This window comes from Pleurodeles waltl, chromosome 12, assembly GCF_031143425.1.
Source record: "Pleurodeles waltl isolate 20211129_DDA chromosome 12, aPleWal1.hap1.20221129, whole genome shotgun sequence".
Taxonomy (NCBI): Eukaryota; Metazoa; Chordata; class Amphibia; order Caudata; family Salamandridae; genus Pleurodeles; species Pleurodeles waltl.
The window spans coordinates 136961631-136984165 of NC_090451.1; the positions used below are offsets into that span (position 1 = coordinate 136961631).

The following is a 22535-nucleotide window of genomic DNA, read 5'->3' on the forward strand; positions in this document are numbered from 1 at the left end:
TAGACTAATCCCAGGTACAAGGTCACCTGAACCGGTACAGACAATGGAGCCACTGACTGAAGATGTGTAAAGGACCACGAGAGGATGAAATCATACCGGACATTCTACCCGCTGAAGACGTCAATCATAAGGACCAATAAACTACGTGAGAACTGTTATGGGGTGACGAATTTGATGAGTTAATTGAAACTCTATTGGAGGGAGATAGTGGGGTACCGACCCCAACCAATTCAATTTTAGGGGAATGTACAACAAAAAAGGGATAAAAACCCTTGACACAAGGAAGTAGTTTAGATAGACTGGAGAACGAGGAGACTAGGAGAGGGGAGATGCTGATGCGATTTGCTATGACCCAGACACTTTGGCCCTCATTACGATCTTGGCAGTGCCGGGCGGCCGCCAATGCAGCCGCACTCCCGCCGCGGCCATTAGGAGATCCCTGCTGGGCCGCAACACAGGAGCCGGCTACAAATGGAGCCAGCGGTGTTGCGGTCATGCGACGGGTGCAGTTGCACCCGTCGCGCTTTTCACTGTCTGCATAGCAGACAATGAAAAGCTGCACGGGCCCTGTCAGGGGGCCCCTGCACTGCCCATGCTAGTGGCATGGGCAGTGCAGATGCCCCCAGGGGCCCATGACTCCCCGTACCGCCAGCCTTTTCCTGGCGGTTCAAACCCGCAGGAAAAGGCTGGCGGTAGGGGGACTAGTAATCCCCTGGGCAGCGCTGCTAGCCCGGGCGGATTAAATCCGCTGGGACCAACGTGGCGGTAAACTGTGATACCATGGGCTGGCGGTGCTTCCGTCAGAACAGCCCTGGCGGTCTTGGACCGCCAGAGTTGTAATGACCCCCTTTGTCATTTTGCATAGAGACTTTGCTGTTTGGTTCTTAAAACCAGCCTTGTCTTTATATTGCCCGTTTATACTTTACCTCCTTATGAGGGAAGTGCCCCTTTTACCCGACTTGATGAGTTCCTGGCTGATGGCAAATCAACTGATGTCCTGAGGACGAAGACAGAATCTGTATGCTGACCCAATACGGAAAGTAACTATATGACAATGAAATTGTGATTGTCTGTTTGCTTTTCCTTTCTAGGTACCAACTGCTTCTTTTGACAGAGACCTTAGTTAGATGTTTTCCAAATTGGTGTTACTAAATTGTTTTGCATGAAGCCCAACATACCAGTGCTAATTTGTGGTTAGGTGAGAGGTTCACTAAAATGGACGCAAATAGACAAATGACTGAATCTATACTTTGTTGAACAATGTGCTCACGTTACTCTGCTGAGATTGATCTATGCTGACGTCGTGTTATGTATTAATATTCGCCATTCTTGCTTTGATGAAATCTTATCAGAGTTGCCATATCGTGACTATGCTAATGTGCTTGTTGGTTTTGAGATTAATAAACTTGCTAGTAGAATTGTAATCAATAGGGAATAAATATCACAAAATCGTACTAAACTGGTGTGGTTATTCATGACTGAGAGGTCATGGTGGTGTCCTGAGTCATATTAAATGTCTTTGACTAAAGTGAATTGCCTTGTTATAATAAATATTGATGACGTTATTGACATATTGATTGACATGTTGATTAGCTATCTCGTCCTAAGGTGTCTTCATCCAGGGTCGAAAGATTCATTGGCCTAAAACGAGTCCCCAAGTGTATAAATTAGTCATAAAGGGACACGTTAGCACTGGTTTCCACGCATCGTTTGGAGCTCAGAGATGATCTCATAGAGAGGCTGGTGGGGCCTACCACATCTGAACCGCGCTGAACAGAAGGAAAATAAGCATCTTCTGTCGAAACAACAGTATGGCTGGAGGGCTGAGATCCTAAAAGGATCTCCTTTGACCTGCTACCTGCTCCTCTGCCAAACAACGGATAGAGTTGCTTAGGGGCTCCATCGCTCTCCCGAATCTCTTCACTGTGAAATACCAGGCTAGATGTTGTCTTCCACTGGTTGCAAGAGCTATTAAGATTGTCTTGCAACTCTTGCTCTTTGTCCTGTATCTAATGGGGCCTCTTTCTATTGGAAGGCGGACCTGAATCTTTCGATCTAGGAGGTGTAGCTAGTCGAGCCATTGATCGTAATCTGTTGAGAACCACCTATATTTGTGGTTAACTCTGCATTCGCCATCTTATCTGAGGTTACTGGATTGTTATTTTATTATACTTCGTGCAGATCTGAGAGTCTTTAGTGAGGACCGGCCCTTACTCTGGAGGTCTTGGGGGGAACGCCGAATCGCTGGGAGGAGATGAGTCTCCCGCTCTTAAGAATCCGCTACTCAGGAGTTGAGTATAGCTGGGGGGGCACCATCACCCCTCCACCTACACCAGTCACTTCTGTGGTCTTCCCCTGTGCTGCTATATTCTGGCAGGTAGATCTGATGTCTATTCCTACTAGGGGAGATATAATTTATTGTGCAGTCCTTTTCTGTCTCTTTTTTCTTCTTCTTCTTCTCTTTGCTTCTTTCTCTCTTCTGCTTTCTCTTGATTCCTGAGATGGAGGGGAGGAAGAATTTCTGTATTTCTATTAAAGGTACTCTGCATACTTCCTTCACACCCCCTCCTGTCTTATCTTGCCATACTTTTGCTGCACTTTTACCCTTTTTGGCTTTTCATTAGTGTCCTGCCTCTGCTGCCATATTTGCTTGATTCTTATTATATTGTTGTTGTTTTTCTTCTTTTTTTCCCATTTTCTCCTCTTTTCTTCGTTTTCCTCCTCTTCTTTTTCCTCCTTTCGCTGTAGCTTTAAAAAAAAAAAAATGTTTAAGATTTTCGGGCGAGGGGACAGTGTCTCTATCCTCCGCCCTACACATCTGACATATCTTATGGACCGTGCAGGCGCTTTTCACCTCTCGCCCTCATCACCCTGTGTACCTTCCGGCACTTGTAATGCCCCCAGGCCGCTTCCTGCCTTGAGCCTTTGAGACGGTATTAACGCAGCATATCCAATATAAAACGCAGTGATTTACAGTGATTGCAGAGCCACCACCTGCCTCCGTTCCATCTCCAAGGTTGTTCCATGGCTAACGCAGCAAATGGAGCGACCGCAGCATACACGGTGCGTACGTCGCCATGAATCGCGTCACCCTCTGGCCGACTGACATCTCAGCCGCGGAGCATGGCAGGAGCTCCTACGCAGCCGATGTTCCTCACTGTGGTCTTTCAGTGAGTCGAATGGTACCCTCCTGGTCTTAGCAGTTGAGATCTCATCTGCTGAGAGCTACTAACTCGACTTTGATATTTAAATTAATGCCTAAACCCAAACATTCCTTTTTAATATTTATAAGTGAGACCTAAGGCAAGCCTGCTAAGACTTAAATGCAGGGTGCATTTTACTAAAATGATGGACATGTGTTTTTATCACCTTTTAAGTCTTGACAGTAAAAATCATGCATTGTTATTTTTATTGTGGAAAGGCTATTATCCCCATTTGTGAGTACAGAGTTGCAGATGGATAACCCAGCAGTGTTGCTACTTCAAGGTATCAAACGAATCGCTGCATTAAAACGACTTGATGCCCAAGCTGAATTTAATGTCACTTTTGCATAAATGGCAACTTTAGAAAGTTGGCACTTTGTTGCCCAAAGTTTTTTTTTTTTTGGTCAAAACAGTTTTTATTGAATTTTACATACAGTATATTATTAATCAAAGAAAAATCAGGTCTCCCCATGTCAATTAGTACATCCACAATATAGAGTTTAATTAGTGTGCTGGGTCCCTGAATATTTGTCCATTTCAACAGTTAGACAGACTGCTGGCAAGAACTATCAAAAACTTATTAATTAAATAAGGAACATAAACCTGGAAGCCAGAACAGTGATGGGCAGGTGCTCTACAATATATTTAGGGTGACTCCTGGTGAGAGTGGAGGCAGTTTTATCTCTAAGGGTGGGCTATGAATCGAAGCTGGGCAGTAGAGGGAGTCCAAGAGGCTGATGTGGATGTTAAACCTGTAAAAGGGGTAGTGCTCTAGTACGGGGGTGACATGCAGTAAGTGTAAGGCCCTTAGAAGGATACATTATGAAAGGACCCCAGACATGCTCACAATTATTAAAACTGCCTAGTGATTTGTCCACCAGTCTTTCCATGGTGACATTGTGCCATAGTCGTGTATGCCACTGGGTCATAGGTGGGCCTCCTTCTTCTTCCAGGCTGCAACGATTGCCATCTTGGCTGCTCCTAAACACAGCCACATAACAGCACTATCACTATGGGTTTGATGTTTAAGTGATGCAGGCCCAACATATGGGCCCAATAAACTGTGGGATAGGGTATCCCAGTATTTCTTTAAGTTGGGCCAGTATCCCGTTCCAGAAGGGCAGAAGTACAGGGAAGTCCCACCATAAATGACAAAAGTCCCCAGAAGACCACAGCCCCTCCAACACAGATCTGAGGAATCATGAAAAATGAATTTTAATTCAGTTGGATACATATACCAGTTGTAGAGAACTTTGTAGTGTGTTTTCCTAAGTCCCATCAAATGATTACACTGTGTCACATCTCTCAAAAGGCTCTACAATTTCTCTTCAGGGACATCTTCCCCCAATATCTGTTCCCAGCCCCCTGTGTGCCACAGTTTTGGACCATGGAGTGAAGAAAGGAGCAATGAGTAGAGAAAGGAGAGGTATCCTTGGATGAGTTAGTTTTTTTTTAACAAAGAGTTCTATGGGTGTCAGATCTCTGGTTGCAGCCAACTAAATCTCAGGTTGAAGTGCCCAGTGCCTTAGCTGTGAATAATCAAAATGTCCTGTGTTGGTTAAGTGGAGGTTTATCTGGCAGTTAGGAAATGTCAGTGGTTCCCAGTCATGGAATAGGTCTGACAAAGTAAGGCAACCCCGCCTTTCACCAGACATTAAAGGGACACAGGTTCTGCACTGGGGAAAAGCTGGATTGAAATGCAATGGGGTATGTGGGGAAGGAAAGGTTGCCCACCCTATCCTTTTAATCACACCATCCCACGCTGTAAGAAACATCCGGGTAGGTGTGCTGAGGTATTAAATCCCAGATTACCCGCTTTTGCTCTATCCATATGCTACCAGTGCTTATTGGACTCTCTGAGCGACCACCTCGCAATCATCCTTAGTTGTGCCGCCTTATAGTAAAGAGGGAAGTCCGGCAGCGCTTAGCCCCCCTTTGCCTTCTTGAGATGCAGCATTGTGATTGGTAGGCGGGCTCTTTTGTTCTGCTATATAAATCGAGTGAGGTAAGTACTCAATGTGGAAAAAATAGGCTTATTCCATTGTTATAGGAAGGCTCTGAAAGAAGTAGAGTACCCTGGGTAACATAGTCATCTTAATAGCATTGACTTGTCCCAGCGATGAAAGGTAGAAGGAGGCCCACCTCTTAAGATTATTCTTTATTTGTTGGAGAAGTGGGGGGAAGTTGGCCCTATATTAATCCCTAATTTTGGGAGTAAATTGAATTCCCAGATACGTAATTTCCTTCTTGGCCCAGATGAAAGATATAGTGGATGCCAAACTTTCCATGTCGGTTACCTGGATGAATATGGTCAGTATGAATGACTTTGTGATGTTAATTTTAAGGCCTGCCACATTCTCAAAGACCTCCAGTTTGTGTAGTGGTGATGAAATCGATTGTTGAGACTCTGAGAGTGGGAGGATCACATCATCTGCAAACATGGAGAGCTTGTGCTCAGTGAAGCCAAAAGGGATACCTTTAATACTAGGCATGGCTCTTATCTTCTCTGCTAGGGTTTCTGTACTTAGGGCAAAAAGGAGGGGCGATAAGGTGCAGCCCTGCCTAGTTCCTCTTTTTCTAAGTGGAAGAGGTGAGAACTCAACCCATTAACCAAAACTGAGGCTCAGGGGTCAGAATAGTTGGCCTTCGGCATTGCTAAAAAACTGTCACAAATGCCAAAATGTTAGAAGGATTGGAATAAGAATGACCAGTCCACTTGATTAAATGCCTTCTTGTCATCTAAGCTCACCAGCACTACAGGTACCTTCTTAGTGGCCGCTTTCTCAATCAAATGTATGATCCGAAGATTATGAGTCTGCCTCCCTTTTATAAAGCCAGATTGGTTGGAATGTAACAAGTTAGGCAGTAGGTCTTCCAATCTGGTGGCTAAGATTTTGGAATACAGTTTAGCCCCTGTGTTTAAGTGGGCTATGGGTTTATATGAGCTACACATTTGATGATTTTTCCCCGGTTTTGGAATCAGAGTGATTAGGGCTTCGCTCAAGGATGGAGAGACCGACTAACAGTTGGCTATATGATTAAAAACCTCTGTCAGATGGGAAACTAACTGTACACTGAACAATTTATAAAAATGGGCCATAAGACCAACTGATCCAGGGGATATTTAGATTTACAGAGCTGCTATTGCTGCTCTGACCTCCTCATAATTGATCGGTTCTCCTAGTTCTGCCTGTTGCACAGGAGTCACCTGCAGTAAAATTACACCCCTTAGGTAATCTCATTGTGCCTGAGAATCAGGGTCATCAGCAGTGAAGAGTTCTTTAAAGAATATACCAAAGAGCTGGGCTTTGGCCTCACTGGAGTTGGTAGGTTCAACAGGAGGCCCCCTAATTGCCCCAATATATTCCTTTTCTCATTGAACTTTCAGTTGACAGGCCAGGTGTGGGCCTATTTTGTTACCATATTTATAGGAGGAATGTTTGATACTCACTAACATGAGCTTGGCCCCATTAGAGTATATAGCATTGAGTTTCCCTCTTAAAGCAGTAACTTTCCTCTGTGTAGACATAGTTGAGTTCGCCTTATGAGTCTGTTGTAAGGCATGTAGTTTCTGATCCAGTACAAGGCGGTCTTTCACTCTGTTTATTAAGTGTGGCATTAAATGAGATACATGTTCCTCTAATAACTGCCTTAAAAGCATCCCATCTAATAGTGGGGTCTGTATCCACTGGAGCGTTGTACAGAAAGTACTCCATGATTGCTTTCCGAAGTTCACGTTTGAAGAAACTATCTCTAGTAAGGGAAGTTGGAAAAAAAAACATCTCCGATACCGTGAGGGAAGACCATCCCATTCTAAATTTGCTTCAAGTGGAGCATGGTCAGAAATAGTGATAGGATGAAAGGAGACAGATCTTAAATGTTGAAGCAAAGATTGTTAACAAACAAATAGTCTAGCCGTGAGTAGGATCAGTGCAAGTTTGAAAAGAAGATGTAGTCACTGTCCGTGGGGTGTAGGGATCTCCCGGCATCCACCAAGCCCATCATGTGAAATGCCTGCTATAGATTTTTGGGAAAACTTCCTGTTGGGGAACTATGAGGGTGTGTACTGTTTGTGCCAGAATGCCAAGTAACATTAAAGTCACCCATTAGCAAAATCTCCCTTTCCGTAAATCCACTTAGTATGGTCAAAAGTGATTGTAAAAATGTGTCCTGATTTGTATTTGGGGCATATATGGACACAAAGGTTGTTAGTGTACCGTGGAGCAGGCCCTTTACCATTACTATCCTCCCTTCTCTATCTGTTTTATAATCTTGGGGTTGAAACTTCAGTGAGGAGTGAAGCATAATGACCACTCCGTTATGTTTTGTAGTGGCAGATGATTTGTATAGAATTGGGTGTGTTTTATGTCATAGCCTGTGGTCCTCGCCACGTTTAAGGTGTGTTTCCTGGAGAGCTACCATATCGTAATGACGGTCAGAAAGATATTTCCAGAGCGTGATGGGCTCACCAGGTGAGCTTAGGCCCTTCATATTCCATGTGAGTGTGGTTATCACCATACTATAAGTATAGTTAAAGTACGCCCACTATTTTTGCTTAAGCCCCCACATTTATAGCTCCCCCTGTGAGGTGTATTAGGTTACATAGCCTCTGTCTCCTTTTCCAGTCCATAGTGTTGAAGAGTGTTCATGTGACTAAATTGATTTGCCCCCTGGGGTTTCCATCATCCACTAAAAAATTCTCTACAAAAAAAAAAACAGAGACACAACAGGTCTCAACAATCCACGATAGCTCAGGTGTATGCACATGTTGTCAGGTGAGTAGGACCATAACTGGTTTTAAGAAAAAAAGCAATTTCAGTGGGGTTATAAAGTTGTCAAGGACATGTGATTTGCAGGAACTCTCTCAGTGCTCCACAAGAGAGCCCTTCAATTCTGAGTCAATGGCATCAGACAGCCCCCGTCTGTGCAAGTCTAGTCATTTGGAGAAGTTCTCTGGGGTTCCTCTGATTCCCTTGTGTTGTGTCACAGAACCAATAGCAGCCTGTGGAGGTTGTGATAGATCAGATTTGTGAGCATGTTGCATCACCCATCAGCATTTCTTTTGTGGGCGAGGTCGACGTTGTAACAGACAGACACAGTCACTCTGGGAATTGTAATTTGAGTCTCTTGGCGCTCCTGGGTCTTGTCTGTTTGGGGACACTGAGGTGGATGGGATGTCCAAAAAGCTCATGGCCTTTGTGAGGACTGTCACATGCCTAGGTATGTGCCCAAAGTTTTGAGTGACCCTTTATGGCTGCACACAAGTTGCAGTCTTTGAGACATCCTTCCTCTCTCCTGGGAAGAGGTGTGAACAACTCTCAGGAAGGAACACAGCAGGACTGAAGAGAAAAGAGGTGTGCCCTCCTCCTGGCATGATAGCCAAGCATGGTGTGTGCCCAAAAGGTGAAGTTCAAAAGGGAAACCACATTTGAAAGGCAAATGGTAGTCACACACAAGAAGAACTGTTCCTTCATTTTAGCAGACAGGCTGACATTTCAGACAGAGGGAGAAGCCATTGCTGAACCGTTTTTCCATGGGCATGTAGCCCCACCTCTGAAATGTGACAAGGTAGTTCCACACACCAACAGGAGGGTTCGGCTATATTGGGAGTGGTAAGAGTAGTACATTCTGGGATAGCTAGTGTAGGAGGCTGGCCTGGTTTGTAGTGGGTACCTATGGTACTTACACCTCATGCCAGGTCCAGTTATACCTTATTAATCAAATGTAGGCAGTGTCTAAAAGCCAGGCTTTCTAGGGGTAGCTGTAGCTGAGCAGCCAAGGCTTATCTATGAGACATGCAAAGCCCATGCAATACCACTGTAGTCACACAATACTCACACACATGAAAGAAAATAATCAGTGATACAAAAATAAAGGTACTTTATTTTGGTAACATAAATGCCAAAAGTACCATAGAGACTATACTCCCTTAAAAGATAAGTAATACACACATTATATACACTTGTATGAAGAAATAGCTGTGAAAACAGTTAAAAAACATTGCAAAGAGTGAAAATCACAATAGTTAGAAATGGGCCTGGGGGAACACAAACCATACACTAAGGAAGTGGAATGCGAATGTCGGTTTCCCACCTAGGCCAGTGTAGTGTGTAGAGGAGTGCTGGCAGTGTTAGAAAACACAAAAGGTAGATAATAGAGCCCACCCTAGAGCCCAGGAAATCAGGAGTAAATTACAGTAACTCTCCTAGAACACACAAGAACATGAGAAAGAAGATAATGCAAGAACCAGAAGAGACTGCAAAACACCAACAGAGGATTCTTGGACCTGAAGACCTGTGGAAGAAGGGGACCAAGTCAAGAAGTACATAAGAGTCCAGGGAGAACAGGGGCCCCTGCTAACCCAGATGAAGGTGCAAAAGAAGAATCCCCGGTGGAGAACAACAGTCTGTACTGCACCAAAGAAGACGGATGAGGGTTCCTGCTTGGTGCAGATGATGTCCCATGCCAGATGGATGACTGCAGTCTGGTTTGCGGCACTTGATTCCGCCAACAAGCCGTGGCACATGCAAAGCTCGCTGTTAGTTCAAAATAGCGCTGCCTGTGACCAGGAGGGACCTGGTGGACTCTACCCAGGAGAGGGAGCTAGAGGGGTCTCGCAGCAACTCAGAGAGCCCACAAAAGACCAGGCAGCGCACACAGGAGTCCCACAACACAGGGCAAAGAAGGTGCAAAAGGAGACCCATGCAGCACTACAACAAAGGATCCCACGCCGCCGAAGAACCACACAGGAAGCTGTGCATTGCAGGACTGCTGAAGTGCTGGGGGCTGGAGCTGCATGGTGCACAAAGAACTTTATGGAAGGATGCCAACAAGCCTTGGCAACTGCAAAACACATGGTGCACAGGGTTACTGTCTTGCGGGGGAGGCAAGCTCTTGCATCCACCAAAGTTGGACAGTAGGATGTCAGGACCGTTGGGGGCACTTCAGTCCACCACCTGTGATGCAGGATCCACGCAACTCATCAGGAGAGGGGCCCACACAGCCAATTGTCGATGCAAAGAGGTGCCTGCCAAAGGAGAGAAGTGACTCCTTAACTGCAAGGGAGAGTCCTTCATTCTTCTGGTGCAGGCTGAAGACAAGCTGTCCTCTGATGATGCATGACCGGGAAACAGTTACAGTTGCTGGCAGGAGCTGAAGATACAATGTTGCAGAAGTCGTCTTTGCTTCATTGTTGCAGTTTGTAGAGTTCCTGGAGGGTCCAGATGCAGTTTCTTTGGTGAGTAGGTGAAGTAAAGATTGCAGGGGATTCCTGTCGGAGTCTTGCAATCTGAATCTGAAGAGCCACCCAAGAGAGAGACCCTAAATAGCCCTGAAACTGGGTTTGGTCAGCTAAAGAGGTAAGCACCTATCAGGGGAGAGGTCTGATGTCACCTACTGGCACTGGCCACTCAGATGCTCCCAGAGTTACCTGCCAACTTGGAATCTAAGATGGCAAAACTCAGGACCCTCTGGAGGAGCTCTGAGCACCACCCCTGGGGTGGTGATGGACAGGGGAGTGGTCACTCCCCTTTCCTTTGTCCAGTTTCGTGCCAGAGCAGGAACTGGGGATCCCTAAACTGGTGTAGACTGGAAAAGCATTTCCAGTGCTTGGGGAGGCTACCCCTCCCAAGCCTATAACACCCATTTCCAAAGGGAGAGGGTGCAACACCCCTCTACCAAAGGAAATCTTTTGTTCTGCCTTCCTGGGCTGAGCAGCTCAAGCAACAGGAGGGCAGAAACCTGTCTGAGAGGTGGCAGCAGCTGGGGCTGACTAGAAAACCTCAGAAGGCTGGAATGGCAATACTGGAAGTCCTCTAAGGAGCCCTCCGAGTGCATGGAATCATACAACCAATGCCTGCAAAAGAATTGGAGTATGATTCCAACATGTTTGATACCAAATATGCCTATGTTCAGACTTACCATTATGTAGCTGGTCATATGTAGTGACCTATGTCCAGTACACCCGTAAAATGGCGTCCCTGCACTCACGAAGTCTTGGAAACTTTTCCTGGAGGTTGTGGGAGTACCTCTGCTAGTGCAGGGGTACCCTCACATACAGGTACTCTGCACCCTGCCCTTAGAGCTGAAGGGCCTGCTATAGGGGTGACTTATCAGTGCCCTGATGCAGTATAAATGGAGGTGAAAGGGTGCATGCACCTTTTCACACGCTGCAATGGCAGTCCTGTAGAAGCCTTTGCATGGGCTCCTTATGGGTGGCAAAAGATATGCTGCAGCCCAAAGGAATCCCCTAGAACCTAGGTACCATACATTAGGGACTTATAAGGGGGCACCAGTATGCCAATTTTGGGTGAAATACTAAGATAACAGTATGCAATAACCATAACTTAAGGGAGAAAGCATAACTACTGGGGTGCTGATTAGCAGGATCCCAGTAGGCACAGTCAAACACACTGACAAACAGGCCAAACATGGGGGTAACAAAGCTAGAAAGAGGCTACTTTCCTACTGCTAGATGCAGCACTTTGCAGGAAGTTGTCATCAGGTGGGACCTGATCTGCTAACCCAAGGGTCAGTTAGTAGCCACATCCCCTGGGCAAGAAACAGGCATAAACGTGGCACCCAAACTGCAGTTCATATCTGGGTTGGAGAGAGGACTGAAGGATTGTCCTGCTGTTCCCCCATCCAGCAAAGAGAGGCTGCACCAAACACTGGAGTGCACCTGCTGTTTCTTGGGCCACTTAACAAAGGACTGTGCGTGTGTTCTCGCATTTAACGAAAAGTCATCCCGGAGCCTCAGACAAAGAAAACAACTCCAAGAGTCAGTTGGCTGACTCCCAGTTACAGTCACAGGGCTATAAAAGCTGAGAAGTCTGCTCCTTTGAAGGTCCAGTGCCTAGAAGCCTGACCACTGCCAGATGCCAAGAAGCAACCTGGAAGACCGAGTCCCAACCATCAAAAGATGCACCCATGTCTGGTGCACCAGGGAGAGTCATCGGAGTGCAGTTTGATAACCAAGTATGATAGTTACTGGAAGTTAAAGGGAACTACTGGTTTGGCTATAAACAAAGACTAGTACACCAGTGTCAACTAGTTTTGTCTGGACTTTCTCCAGACTTTGTGGGGCATAGACCTCTGAGGCCAAAGTTAGCCCTCTGTGTTCGTGGACCAAGGGGTGGTAACAGGAAGACCCCCCAACACTTGCTCAGCATAAGAAGCATCCTTGAGCATCTTCAGCATCCTGTATGCCTTGCATCAGGACCACCCCATTGATTCCTATGACAGTTCACCCATAGACCATGGAACTGGACTGGAGACGACTTCTTTTGTCAGGTAAGTGTTCAACTAGACCTTGCTGGTCCCTGTGACTGTCTCCCAACCTGAGCTGGTTGCCACAAAAGTGCCCTTATAGCTGCTTTAAAGAAACTTGTTGTGGCTAACCCTAAACTGCGAGTCACTGTAGATTACAATGATTAATTGCTCTAGGTAAAAAGCTGTGACTTATTGTTTATTTGAAATTCATATCTCTAAACCCTCCAGTGGATTTCTGTCATTGAGGGGTCTATTTAAAGAAAAACACACAACCTATTTTTATAAATTGGTGTTGGATTTTTATTGTGTTGTTTTTTTATTATTCAGCTGTTTTGGTACGTAATGCTTTCCACTGGTTCCTTTAGTAAAGCGGACTGCTCTGAGAAACAGCTACCCAGGACTGTGATAAGTTTCACAAACAAATTTGACTGGACCTGATATAGAATTGTGACTTCAATACAAGGTAAAGTTGCACAACCACACCATGTGATAAACTACTTTCCTCACAATGTAATGCTAAACGTCTGCTGCTCAGGATATCTGGAAATGTTTGTTACCTTCAGCAGAGTTTGTGCAATTCATTCCTCCACTGGCTGTGCTCCATTGCATGCTCTGCATTCCATCAGCAAACCTTTCCAGATTCCTTTGAAACTGACGACTCTGTACCTGTGGTACAAGATTCATTAGAACAGTTAAAAAAGGTCAGAGTAACGCTAATTCAGAATCTACTGACATCTACGTGAAAGCAAAGATTACAGGCCAACCAGCATAGCCAATCAGCTCCTTCTGCTAAGATAGGACACAGGGTTTGGCTATTATCCTCCAATTTGCTTTGCTTATCTATAGGTCCGAGCTTTTTCCTAGATTTTTGTGGTCCATCAATCCTCTCACCATTCCTGAAGAATTCATTGTTTCTTTCCTGTTTCCCATGTCAATCCTTACTTTATCGTAGAGGTCCTCAGATTAAGAAAGCACTAACTTCTATGCTTGTTGCAGGACAACTTGAGTAGGGTTCAGAAAAATTGTGACTTGCCATTTTAAAGGGAGGCTTCATTATTTGTTTGACTGGAAAGGGTATAATCCTTGTGATCGTTCACTGGAGCCAGCAGAACAGGCAGTGAGGTAACACAAAATGATGGGGCACAATGCGCCGAACGGTCCCTGAGTCTCTCATATCCCACAGATATGTATTGCCTTGAACTGAATGGGGGCCCAGTGAAGGGTTGGTGGTCCACCACCCCCTGTAGGGGCTGCAGGGCCTGCATTACCCCCTTTGGGAACCGTTGCATGCCCCTGGGTAAAAAGAATTCTGGTTAAAGTATTAAGCCTCAAACTCCTGAGAGGATGCAGACTGTAAGTGTTTTCACTTACCAAATTAGGCACTGAAATGGCTCCACTCCTCTAGCAAAGTTCGTCCTTGTCCCACTGCACCTGATTCTTGAGACGCCAGAGCATCCTTGGCCACCATCTATTCTTGCTTGTGCGTCAGTTCTATTGAGCCGCGTGAGGGATTCGGAAACACTTCCTCTGCTGCATCTGAACATATTGGAAATGATGCATGCAGGAGGGTTCACAAAACCATAGCCCCCATTTGCACATTAAATTATATGTTTAGTAATTTTTAGTATACTACTCTCCCCTAAATCTAAAAAAGGTTTTTATTTCTCTATCCCTTTGTTATTTGAATATTTATCTGTATTCATTTATTCTAATCCAAGATGCAGAAAACATCCCTGGAATTGCCATTTCCTGACTGTAAAAGGGGAGCCAATTTTCAGTACAGTTGGGTGGCAATCATCCTTGTTTGATTGCCCACTGACTGGATTTTTTGAGTGTTCGCCCTCTCCAGATCCCCTTTATTTACTCACCCTTAGCTTTGCTGCTTGGCCTGGACAGTTGGGAGTTTTTCTGGCCCCCATTTTTTTCTTTACTGCTGGAAATTATTTCTCGAGCAATTCTACACTTCCGGCTTCATTCGGGAGAAAGGATTTGTTTCTGGAGATGATAGGCCATTCCTATGTATAAAAAAGACCCAGCATCTGGCGCAAAGAAGACTTGCTCGTCACAGCATATAACTCCTACTCTGACAGATAGCATAGTACCTGTTGAGAAAAGATGCCTGCAGCGAGCCATTCGACAACATAGTACCTGTTGAGAAAAGATGTCTGCAGCGAGCCATTCATCTTTCCTACTAGTTTGGTAATTCTCCTTGGTCCTTGTTTATTTCTGGTATAAGCTCCGGCTGACATTTAGCCTCCTAACTGAAGCACACATTACTCCACCTTATCTCGAATGGTGACTTGATAACTAACAAAATAGGCTTTTCTGTCTGATTTGAGGCTGCCAAATTATCTCTGATCATGTATACTGGTACATGTGTAGCGTGTTTTCAACAATGACATTTTTTAAATAGCCTCAATTGGCTTTTCAAGCCATTTGGATTTCCTAAAGCGCTGTGAGTCTGCTGGCGCTATACAAAACTACATACTTAAAGGAAATACCGTTGTGAACTGTTTCATTCTATTTCCTTGTGTTCTTGGGTCGTTTTAGTTTGATTTCACCTCCTGGATTCCGAACAGCCCCTGCACCATGCGCCAACCTCCTCCTAAGACCAAAGGCACAGCAACCCTGGAAAGTATCCTTGAGACCCTGCCATCAGTGGGCGTTACTGCCAACATAATGACAACTGTCAGGGTCCTGAGTGAAGAGCCTGGTGACCGGGTAAGCATTTTATTCGCACATTACATATGGTTCGGGTGACCACACATATAAAGTGACGAATTGGAACAAGCTACAGACATAGACATAGGACAAACATTTGACAGGTAATACGGTCGGGTTCATAAAGGAGAAGTATGAAAGTACTCAGGGTATATATTTATGGACTCCATATCGAACAAAATTAATGTAAAAGCTATCAGAAGAAAATGCTTCATATTATTACTTTCTTTATATAACTCGACCTCTTGCCCCTCCCCAGACTCTGATAAAGCTCAGGAAGGCCAGCAGTCCTAGACTCTGCTTGAGGCCAATTGGCTCTTCCCTAAATCCTGCTGTGCATCCCGAAGGGCACAGTAGGAGGGTCTTGAAAGCAATTACTTTCTGTGCGAAGAAGGAGAACCTGTGCAAACACGGCCAAGCATGGCATTATTTACAAATGTGCTCACTCACAGACGTCCCTGTCTTTACAAAGGGTTAATGTGTTTATTTTAATGAAAACTGTTGTGTCGCCAGGACAGACCCTGACAAACCAAGACAGTGCTAATTAATCTGGGACGTCTGGTCCCCCTATATTTTTGAGAATTGTCTTTGCATTTTTTCCTCAAGAAATTGAGATTTCTCTATGTGTATTATTTCCTTAGGGATGGTAAAATTATCTTTGTGCATGATTTTCTTAGGAAGCAGCATGACGTTTTGAACAGAGCCTTCCTACATAAGGTGGATTGTAGCATATAGCTAATTAGAAATGATGGTATGCATAAACAAGAGGGGTGATTGAGGGTTTGGACAAATAATGTTTTGTGATGAAGAGATCGCAACACACCAACAGGCAGAAAACAATAATACAATTATCACAAGTACAGTAACATGGTAGACCTACATTTCACAGACTGTGCTTCCTTAATTGCTCTTTTGTTACAGACTCATGCGGAGGCATTTCAGAGTGACTTTTAAACACTGAGAGTGAGGCATTCTCTGGGAGCAGTGATTTCACATAATAGGACTAAAAGGGGGAGAATGTGGAATCTACATGGTGTACACTTTTGTGTTGAGTGTAACCTGGAAGTTCTACTTTGCAGATCATCAATTACTGGAGGCAGTATAGTTGGCAGGTATATAAGGAAGGTACTTTGGTTGGGCAGAATAGTGGCCATTAAAATGCTGATCATTTCCCACATTCTGTATCTCTCCCAGACCCTTTCTTTCATCCCCTCACCCCCCTGTACACGCTGCAGTAATTACAGCGCAAAATTTATAAATTCATATGGGATGGGAAGAAACCTCATATTTTAGAATAGCTGCTCTACTACCCGAAGCAAGAGGGTGGATTGGTGAAACCCTGTCTCCTGTGATTTTTTGAAGCCTTCGAGCTCTGCTTCTTCATGGAATGGGGCTGCCTGCTCTCCGACAAATGCTGGTGCCTTACGGACCAGGCTGTGGCAGGATCCCACAATTGGAAGGAACCCTGGCTCTTCCGCAACCACCAAGCCTGGGGGCTTTACTCCTCCCCAATCACTACCCCTGTCCTATGAGTATGGGACAACATCATGACTCAAGCAAACCTAACCTCTTACCTATCCCCTATGACACCAAGGGCCTGATTCTAACTTTGGAGGACGGTGTTAAACCGTCCCAAAAGTGGCGGATATACCACCTACCGTATTACGAGTCCATTATATCCTATGGAACTCGTAATACGGTAGGTGGTATATCCGCCACTTTTGGGACGGTTTAACACCGTCCTCCAAAGTTAGAATCAGGCCCCAATTCTCTCTAAATCCATAATTTACCCTGGAGATGCACCCAGACCAATTGCGCGGCAGGCTGGAAGAAAGGTGCAAACCAGTTAGATGCTTATTTAAACTTCAAGGGATCAGACTGTTCAACCAACTAAAGAAAGACTATGAACTGACTGAATCCGACCAATTGAAGTACCTGCAAGTACAACATTGGATGGTGCAGCCCTCCCTGAAACCGCACGCTGAGAGAACACTCACACCATTCAAAAAATGGTGTGAGTTTTTGGGTGCTCCTTTAAAAAGATGGCAAATGCCTTATGACTGAGTTGTATATCTTACTGGATGCTGCAACGTCACCATCCCATGTGGCAAATCAAGCTAGATGGGAGGCAGAGCTTGGTAGGACATTTTCAGATACAAGGTGGGTAGACATCTATTACAGAACTTTCTCACCGGCCGCAATATGGCGAGTGTTGAAACAGCCTTATAAAATTGACTCATACTGGTACCTGACCCCGGCACGGCTTCAGGTTTGGAGCTCTGACCATTCCAAAGAATGCTGGAGAGGTAGTGGGAATACAGGCACTTTGATCCAACTTTTATGGCACTGTCTTAAGCTAGAACACTATTGAGACCGCATCCTCAATACCATTGACCGTGCCTTTAACACCACTATCCCCTGGTTCCTGGCCCACACTATCCTGACTCCCTAATCCATTACCCTTTCCACTTCACCACCTCAGGGGGAAATAATTGATTTTAGCATTAGGAGCAGCCCACCAAGTGATCCTGTCCCTTAGACAATCCCCAGTCAAATTACCTGGCCCACAAATTATGGTTCAAACTGGAGATGGAAAAAAAATTGCCTAGCGGTTGACCATCAATCCAATTCCTATGCTGAGCTGTGGGCACTACTCATATGCATACTGTCATGGGAATTTAATAACCTCACCTGCCCCAAATACTTCAAACTGCTTCACCTAATCACACCGGCCAACCCTGAGGCCACTGCCACACCATCTTAAACAACACAATCAACAGCTCTATCATTGGCTCCCAGTTGCCTTCATGTGCTCTTCATACAGACCAACTAGATGTCATACATGAAGAACCTAGGGGGGGATCTTGCTGTGGGTTTTTTCCATTATTGTCTTAAGTTCTTAAAACTTCCTCTGCAATGCTGCCAGCCCATGGGCTGTAGGCATAAAGATGTGTTACACTATCTTGCACATGCTTCTTTGACAATGATGGCCCTCTGGGTTGTAGGCCATCAGCTGTGTTTAATTGCAGATTGCTGAGGCTTTAATTAATAGAATTGATCCATAAGGAAGGTAGTTTGGTGAGGTACTATATTTGATTGTCAATAATTTGTAGAGGGTTGTAGTTTTCACAGAGAGCCACCTAGATTTTCTTAAAAGCAAGTGATGAGTGCATGCCTTGGCAGGTTGTGTAAGGTGTTGGAAGCAGAGTTCAAAATCTTGCCCAGTGGGGAATAGGAGTTTTAAGGGAGGCCCTGAGCAAGCTGTCACAGTAATCAACATTGCTAACTACTAGTGAATTATTCAGTGCCTTGGTGGTGTGAAACAGGAGGCATAGATGTATTTTTTATTCTAATACTTGGTAGCATGTTGAAGTGGCAATGACAATGATTCCACATGCATGAGGAGTTAGATTGAACCCCAAGGTTTCAGGCTGAGGAACAGAAAGTCAAGATGTCTGATGTAAAGTGGGTAGAATTAGACAGAGGGATGTCATTGCAGAGGATGAGGGAAAGTAAAGAACCCCCGTTTTGGAGGAGTTGAGAAAAAGACATGACGGACATCCAGCATCTGATTGCACGTATACAGTTGGAGATTCATGACTGGAGTTAGGATTTAAGTTGGGAAATTATAAGATTTATGTTATCAGTGTATAGGTGATATGCAATCCAAAATGAGATGTCACATAGGGAGCTGGTGGATAGGGATGGTAGTAGTGGGCCTAGAACAGACCCTTGACAGACCAGAAGATATTGTGGGATCGGTGCTGATCTCCTCTATTCCATGACGCTGAAAAGGAGTGAGTTGTTAAATAGAAAGACAACCAGTAAAAAGCACAAGGAGATAAAGGGAGGGGAGTAAAACTGGATGATGATATACATTGTCAAATGTCACTGACTGATCAAGAAGAATGAGGATATAAGGTAGGTGATTGCGGTGAACCGAGGCAGAGACCAGTTTCAGATGAGTGAAGGGTCTGGAAGGAGTAGGCAAGCACCTTTGCATTAGTACTTGAAGGAGGATGAAGTCTTAACTGTATTCTTAAACTCTTTAGGCGGTTCTCAATGTATGCACACAACTGAGGGCCTCGTCCTCTACCAGGGCGACAGAGTAAATTACTCTGTCACCCTGACGGCGGTGTTGAATATAGATAGGTCTATAGGCCCATTGGACATTTGTAGCGTTGACAGGAACAGCTGTCATGGCGGTTCCTGTCAACCCACTGTAATTTACATTTCCATACCTGATTCTCAGAATAGGGAATGCTTGAAATCTGCATTTGTGAAGGGGATTTGCAACAAAGAAATTCCCACCAGTAAGGCAGATTTTCCAAGTGATCAATTCGGCTCAGAGCAGCTGTTTGAGGTCATTCCACTTGAAGCATTTCTGCTGAAGTTGGAGGGTATACACACACTGAACTCACAGGTTTATGGAGTTTGAACCAATCTTTTTAGACATATTCACGATCTGTAAATGTCAAAGATAAGGTTAAATGAAGTTGCACCCCGTAGTATCTCGTAATCTTTTTACATAGTGCCTTGATAATTGTCCTGCTGCTTGACAGAATTATTTGCTTGACAATATACTCTCGAAAATTATGAACCAAAAGGAGCTGGATGTAAATATTAGGAAAAATTAGCCAACCTGGAGTAAGGCTTGTATTGAGTTCATGGGCCACCTTTGAATTTAAATACACACCCTCTGCCCAGCCAAGGTCTTTAGTATTGTATCCTCCTCGTTGTCCATATTCAGTGTTCTGGGGTAAAGCCTGCAGAAAATATAGAGGGTTAAGATTGTCAATGGGAGGATGAAATTTGTCCCATCTCAACACCCTCTCCTTGACACCTTCTTTTATAAATCTTCAAAGGCTTAATGGTTGCACTCAAAGTGGAGACTTGTTCAATTTGAAGTGCATGAATTATCGATGAGCAGAAAGTAAGCAACTTTTCCCTCTTTCTCTGTGTATTCAATTCTCAACCTATCAGGAGGGTTCACTTCTCTTAGTAACTGAGGAAGCAGGATAGTTCAGATTCTAGTTTGTCCTTCACGTTGTGCTTTCAGTGACTGCACCTATTAGAAATGATAATGAAATGCTCTCCGTGCTAATTTGCTCTTCATAATAAGACTGTTAATGTGGACTTGCAGTGGGAAAGCAAAACCTTCTGTAAGTTAAGTTCTAGAGAAAAAAAGTGCTGATGCAGTTTTTAGTCCACTCTAAATGCCTTTAACCCTTAGAAAGCTTTCAGCAGCATTGAGTGCTTTTGTTTGTTGTCACCCTAATGTACTCTCTTGATTTATGAAATATTAACCTTTTCAATTATTTATTTGTAAAGAGGCCTTTGGGCACATTCCCTGACGAACGTTTTACAGAAGAGGAACCCAAACGGTGCATCAAGGCTTTCCAGGAACGCCTGTCTCAGATATCTGCCGAGATTGAAAGCAGAAACGAATCCTTGCCTCTTAAGTACAACTACCTGAACCCCAAAGTGATTGAGAACAGCGTCTCCGTATAACTGCAACTAGCCAGCCAGCAAGACCATCCTGCGCTTACACCCAAAGCCAAAGAGCTACTCGGTAAATTGCTTCTCTCTTGGCCCACATTCCAACTAACCAATCAGCATGAATATTCCACGCTCCCACCCAGAGCCAATAACTAGTCAGAAAAGTGTATCTTTCTTGCCTCACATCCCACACTGTTCTATAATCTGATCACTGAAGTATCAGTATCTCTGGACATTGGCCAGGGGTCACTTCAATAGAAAGTCAGAGGGATCCAGTGTTACATCTGTTTGCAGTAGGTGAATCATGCCTAATCAAAAGATATGCAAAGGGATGCTGCAACCACTGAAAGGAAGGCATCGTCATTAGAAACGAGAATTAACATCTGGCATCTTCCAAACATCTGTCTTGGAAGAACCTAAGAGATGAAGAAACTAGAGATTTCCCTGTTGTCCTCCAATAAAGTTTAGAAAACAATGATTTGCTGAGGGAAAGCGATGTGTTTTTTTGATGCAGACCACTCACCATTTCGCTAAATAACCAAGCAAACAATATTGTTTATGCACATGTATGCACACGGGTGTTCACCCGTTTTTGATTGCAACAGTCTTAATAAACAAGCTTTGCAAATTAGAAACATTATCATAAAACATGCCCTCTTCTCTTAAAGTTATGCAGAAATGTATACATGTGTCCACTTGCCTTCACTGCTGTAGACCATTGATGGAGTAAATATTATTCCGGGTCTGTAATGACTGAAGAGATGAGAGACATAAGAACAACGACTAGATTATTTCCATTGTATCTATATCACCAGCAAGAATGAGACTATACATATTTCAGCATATCGATAAGTAAATTGTTAGAGAGAGAGAATGCATACAGAAACCTTGACAAAGATGATGCATACATGCACATATGCAGAGTTACATGCCAACAGACACCCATGCACACAGGCAAGCACACATGGAGTCACCCACCAAATAAATCTGATATGTTATGATGTTTGCTAGTTAAGGATTTCGTGCCGTTCTATGGCTCCCTCAAAATGCTATTTATGACAGGAGAACAGAAGAGGAGGTATCTGGCCTAGTGAATGAAATTAATTTCACAGAATGGAAAACTAGTGTTTGATCTATTTCAGCATCTTCTGGGAAAGCTAGGATGATAAGAAAATGGGAAAGGAGGGATTAAGGGGAAGTAGGAGGTATTAAATGCGGGAGGCAAAGGAATGGAGGCGGGGATGAGGGATGAAAGATGCAGGTTTCATGTTCAGTTATTTATTTTCAGACATTACATTTAATGTAGAGGAAAGATGGGTGTCATTATCTATTCAATCCTTAGCCTGATCTTGTTGCAATTACGTCTACCGGGGCTATAATAATGTATTAATACCCATATGTGCAAGAAACATTTGTTGGTGAAAATGCAGTGCACTCTGCAAATCCTTTCAAAATATGTGTGAAGTTCAGCACCCTAATTTCGTTCGTATTAACAGATGATATACTTAGGTTTATCAGATCGCTCCATCTGTACCAAATACTGTGTCCAGGCCTCGATTTCACCTTTACAAATCACTGTTACCAGATGCATTGGTCCACTGTAAATGTGGAGTACAACTCACAGAGTGCAGTAACGGAAAGTTAAAGACCGAAACCCTGACGCCTGGGTGTGTGGATAACGACAGAAAAACATCTGCTTCTATTATGCATGTTTCCCAGTAATTGAAATGCATCTCTGCCTGTCTCACTAAATTGGTGTTTTATTTTTATTTTTCTACTTTCAGGCACATTGAGATTTAGACACTTTCCAACACGGTGAAATACATATCAATCATTGCACTG

The 22535-nt window shown here is 44.2% G+C and overlaps 1 pseudogene; it reads left to right on the forward strand.

Moving 5' to 3' along the window:
• Positions 1-20964, forward strand: part of LOC138267086 (polyunsaturated fatty acid lipoxygenase ALOX15B-like) — a 235399-nt pseudogene extending 214435 nt beyond the window's left edge.
• The last annotated feature ends 1571 nt before the right edge of the window (positions 20965-22535 follow it).